Source organism: Mustela putorius, unplaced genomic scaffold (genome assembly GCF_011764305.1).
Source record: "Mustela putorius furo isolate JIRA1106 unplaced genomic scaffold, ASM1176430v1.1 tig00003854_pilon_pilon_pilon, whole genome shotgun sequence".
Classification (NCBI taxonomy): Eukaryota; Metazoa; Chordata; class Mammalia; order Carnivora; family Mustelidae; genus Mustela; species Mustela putorius.
The window spans coordinates 10,012,954-10,018,428 of record NW_025422006.1 but is presented as its reverse complement, the minus strand read 5'-3'; positions in this window follow the sequence as shown (position 1 = coordinate 10,018,428).

Sequence of the window (5,475 nt, the reverse complement as noted above, 5' to 3'; positions counted from 1 at the left end):
CAGGCGCCCGGCAAGAGGTAGTCTTTAAAGGTTTTCATCATTGAAAACCTATTTCATTATTGAGAGGGGTGCATAATAAAATAGGTAAAATAAGAAAATTTGATCCCCACCACAATTCTATGGCAGAAGCGTTAGTACTATTTGTCAGTAGAATAAACTCTAAACCAGACCTCAAGTCCAGTCCAGTCAGCTGGAAATCTATTTCTATTGTAGGGAAGAGTAGGTTGATGGTGTGCACAAAATACACTAGAGAGGGGCACCTGGGTGGCTCAGTCGGTTAAGCGACTGATTTCAACTCAGGTCATCATCTCAGGGTTGTGAGATTGAGCCCCACGTCAGGCTCTGCCCTTAGCAGGGAGTCTGCAAGAGATTCTCTCTCCCACTCTCTTTTCCCTCCTTCCCATTTCAAATAAATGAATAAAAATAAAATCTTAAAAAAAAAAATACACTAAAGGAATGCCTGGGTGGTTGGTTCATAAGCGTCTGCCTTTGGCTCAGGTCATGATCCCGGGGTCCCGGGATTGAGCCCTGCATCGGGCTCCCTGCTCAGTGGAGAGTCTGCTTCTCCCTCTCCCTTTGCCCCTCCCCCTGCTAGTGCGCTCTCTCTCTCTCTCTCTCTCTCTTATAAATAAAAAAAAAAAACAACTTTTAAAAATACACTAAAGAGAGATTCTGAAGGAGTAGAGCAGCTCCTAGAGAAAACCAATCTACTGAGACAGAGTTGGAGTTCAGGAGTCAGTGTTTAGCCAAGTAATTAAGAAAAAATGAACAGGCCTTTCTTCTAGCAAGTTTGATTCTGCCATGAAGGCAACAGCAACAGGATTCTTCAAAGTCCCCCAAGAGTACTGAGCCCACAGTGTTGCCACCGTTGGCACACGGTGTTGCCAAAGAGGTGGCGGGCGCATTCACTCCCCTTCAGCCAGTTATGGACACTACTTGCCAAAGACAGTGAGAATCTCCATCCCTCAGTGTCTGAACTGTATTAAGTACTCCCAATGGCCTAGCACAAACCCAAGATCACATCACTCCAACAGAATGAAATAAGATCCCTCTCTCAACACGACAAAGATATGTTTGTTTAAATGACAACTGTAGAATTCCCCCCAAGGACCTGTAAGCCATGTGAAAACTCTGAGCACGGAGCTCACAGCTGTCCATTTCAACAGTCAACAGTGGACAACTGGTAAGACTCCAAACAATTTTTTATTGTTTACTGTTGTTTTTCCAACAGCTTCCCTGAGAATGATGCAAATTCTTCTCTCAAAATAGGGATTCTTCAGGAAAGACCTTGCCTGTGTTAACAAAGACTTGCATTTGATTTAACTTCTCTAACCCTGAAATAGAAAGTGATGAAGAGAAAAAATTACCTAACATCATACTGCCTTTCAAGGTTATTTTCTAAAATAGTGAAAAACATAAAACTCCACCTTTCTTTTAGGGCCCTCTCCAGGTTCTGTCTTGGGGTAAGTGGAACCTCCATAAGACTCCAGCTGACTCACTCACCAAGATCCTAGACCCTTCTTCTGGGTTCCTAAGGAATACAGACAGAAGGATAGAGGCAGAGAATGAACATCCCCCACCCTAATTCCCTCAAGTGGCTGTTGTCTTTTTTGTTGTTGTTGTTTTCTGGTGTTTGCTATTTTTTCACTTAGAAGATCCTATCTTTACAAGAAAAATTTGTGAAAGCTCACTATCTAAAACTGCTCCATGCAGGTCTGTAATTGAAAGGGACAGGAGAAGGGATGGGGGAGACACAGAGGCCTCATCATTTGCCCTTCCTCCTGCTCTCAGTCTTTTGCTGGACACAGCATAAAACTATTGACCTTGAAGATTTCTGAGGTAACTTAGAATGTGATTCATGATCTTCAGGCTATCAAAGCATAAGAAAACCACGGAGTTAGACCAGGCTCCTGGGTGTGAATAATAGAGCAGCCTATTTGACTACCTCACTCAATCATCAGTCCACAATTATTCACTGCGTATCTAGGAGATGCCAGATGCTGGGGGAAGTGCCAGGGCTATAGCAGTAAACAAAAGAGACTAATTTCTGCTTTCACAGAGTTTCTCTGATAACAAGGGAAGACACTTAATAAAGACATAAAGAAACAAAAATACGTATAGTTTTGATAGGATAAGAAAAGGGTCTGAGGAAAAGTAAGATATGATAAGGAAGTAGTAAAAGGGTGTATATATGTGTGTGTGTGTGCGCGCGCACACACACATGCTCTCTCATGTGCTGGGTCACAGAGAGCCTCCCTCGTGAGGATGACTTTTAATCAGGGAGTAAATAAAGTGAGAGGTCTGGGATAAGAGCTGTTCAGACGGAAGCAGCAGTATGTGGGAAGGCGCTGAGGCAAGCGAGTGCTCGGCATGCTTGAGGAAGAGCAAGGAAGCCAGAGTAGCAGGAACAGTAATCAGAGCCAGAGCAGGAGAAGACGAGGTCAGGGAGATGCCCGCTCCTCTGGGGACAAGACCAGCTCGCCTTTCACTTTGTTCCGTGGGGGCCAGCTGCCTGTTGGGGATGAGATAGAGGTTCAATAAATCTATGTGGGAGAGGATCAGAAAGTCCATTGTTTTAGTAAAAAGAACACATTAAAGGGAATGATTTCTCCGTTCTCCCATCAGAAAGTCGGAGGCGGCAAATTTTGTAATGTTTTTGCTTGATAAAAGTTCAGAACATCCTGTCTTTATGCAGAGCATCGTTCCCCCCCCCCCCCAGTGACGCTGGCCTTGGGGACAAAGTGTCCCCAGTGTTTTCAGGGCCACATCTCTCACCACATCCCCCAAAGTCTGTTTCTGATGTTCTCGTTACTCAGATCACATAGTTTGGCATTTTCTTTTCTTTTTTTTTTTTTTTTTTAAAGATTTTATTTATTTATTTGACAGAGAGAAATCACAAGTAGATGGAGAGGCAGGCAGAGAGAGAGGGGGAAGCAGGCTCCCTGCTGAGCAGAGAGCCCGATGCGGGACTCGATCCCAGGACCCTGAGATCATGACCTGAGCCGAAGGCAGCGGCTTAACCCACTGAGCCACCCAGGCGCCCAAGTTTTTCTTTTTTTTTTTTTTTTTAAAGATTTTATTTATTTATTTGTCAGAGAGAGAGAGAGTGAGAGCGAGCACAGGCAGACAGAATGGCAGGCAGAGGCAGAGGGAGAAGCAGGCTCCCTGCAGAGCAAGGAGCCCGATGTGGGACTCGATCCCAGGACGCTGGGATCATGACCTGAGCCGAAGGCAGCTGCTTAACCAACTGAGCCACCCAGGCGTCCCTAGTTTGGCATTTTCAAAGGAAAGTGGTGACTGGCAAAGGAGAAATGTTGCTCATAGGTTAGAATCCTTGATGTATAAAAACCGCTTTTTGTTTTACATCAGGAAAGAAACAAATTGTTGCAAAATTGATGGCCTCCCACTGTATCTGTGAGTTTGTGTCAGGTACAGTTTTGGTCAATGATGTCACTTACCCAGTCACTTGGTGCTGTGTGAAGCATAATTCCAGAGCTAAACTGGTGTTAAGAGGGTGAAAATTGGCTGACTCTTTTATTTGTATTTCCTTTGTATCTCAGTTTTTAGCATAATTTTTTAGGTAAATCAATTTTCAAAGGAGGTGGGTTTTATGGCAGACTTTATAAAATCTTACCAAATAGGCCTGTGTCTTGTGTTTCTTTTTGTAAGAATGGCCAGAGTCCCATCATTCCTCCTCTTGGCACCCACCATCTGCCAAGAAACATGAGTGATTCCTGGTTTTCTGATCCCCTTTGCAATTTGTGACTGAGTTAACAACAAAAAAAGTCATTCTGTTTGCAACTCTAAATATATCAAGATTGTCAGACTGTTCAAGGGGGAAAAATGCAATCTTTGCTTTGAAAATTTTTTCTTAAAGGGACATTTAATCTTTGTTATGATGAGGTTAATTCCAGGTCTCACACGCACACACACACACACACACACACAGGCCCTAAATCTTTGCAACATAGGTAATGCCATAGTTAAGACTGTTGATTGCAATTGAAACAAGGAAGAATAAGATATTGTAGGCCTAGTATGGGTAGAGACAGGATATTGCATTTATATCACCTGATATTAAAAGTCAAAATGAGGGGTGCCTGGGTGGCTCAGTGGGTTGGGCCTCTGCCTTCGGCTCAGGTCGTGATCTTCAAGTCCTGGGATCAAGTCCTGCATTAGCAGGGAGCCTGCTTCCCTTCCTCTCTCTGCCTACCTCTCCACCTACTTGTGATCTGTGTCTGTCAAATAAGTAAATAAAATCTTTAAAAAAAAAAAAAGTCAAAAAGAAGAGTGAGTTCTGCTGGTTGTTATTTTTTGTTTTGCTCTAGGGGAGTTTGTGTAGTTTGGTCCCTCTTCAGCATCCTTTGTGCTATTTTATATTAGAATGCAACCCAGGTAGTAAGCCTTTTCCTTTTTTTTTATCCTTTTGTTTGAGACACAGAGGGACCATATGGAGAGAGAAACTTAGCAAGCTTCTTGACTCTTACCATTTAAACACCTGGGTTTATAAAAAGATGTTCACTGTCAGTGGTTTACAGTGGAAGTCCTGTCACACTCCTTGATGACGAAGAGACTGGGCTACTCCAGTACTGGCTACTCTACCTGCTCCAGGTATAGTCTCCTCAGCTTTTCCTCAAAACAGAGACAACTCAGACTAGGGTGACTAAACCATCTAGGTTCGCCCAGGGCACTGAGGGGTTGACTGGGACATAGAAATTTCATGCTAAAACAGGGAAAGTGTCAAGCAAAGTAGAAGAATGGATCACCCTAACTCGGACCCCCAGAGAGTATGGAGCAGCTCTTGACTGTGGCCTGTGGTCACTGGGCCTACAGGAACTGCACCGCTGTCTTTTACCACCAGGGATAAGGCCTCCCTGTCCAGGCCTTGGAAGTGACCATGTGGATGTTCTCTCATTTGTCTGGTACCAGGATAACCTCTGACAGTGTCCACATTAACAAAACGGGCATAATTGTGCCTACTTCTTACTTCTTCTATGAAAACCAGGTAAGTTAATATTAATGCATATAAAGTGCCTACAACAAAACCTGGTACTTCATCCGTGCCTAAGACATGTTACCAATTATCATTATGATAGTTAGCTAAGGCTTGAGGGAAAATGATGCGGAACTTCACATCATAGTTGCTCTCCCAGCGAATCTTAACACCTTACACATATCTTTCCCAAAGTTAGAAAAAAGGAAAGAGAAAGGGACGGAGGGCGGAAGGGAGGGAGAAAAAGAGGAAGAAAGGACACATGATCATCAGTTAATAAGATTTATCTACTTTCTTAAAAATTAATGCTACCCACAAGAACTGACATTTGAGCATAGTCAAAGTTCATATAAAAATGTTTTCAAAATGCAAGTAATTAGTATTAATACACTGCCTTTTCAGAACAAGTTACTGCTCTTACTGACATTATTTATCGTAGTTAAGAAATGCAAACGACCTGGATATCCACCAATGAGATAATG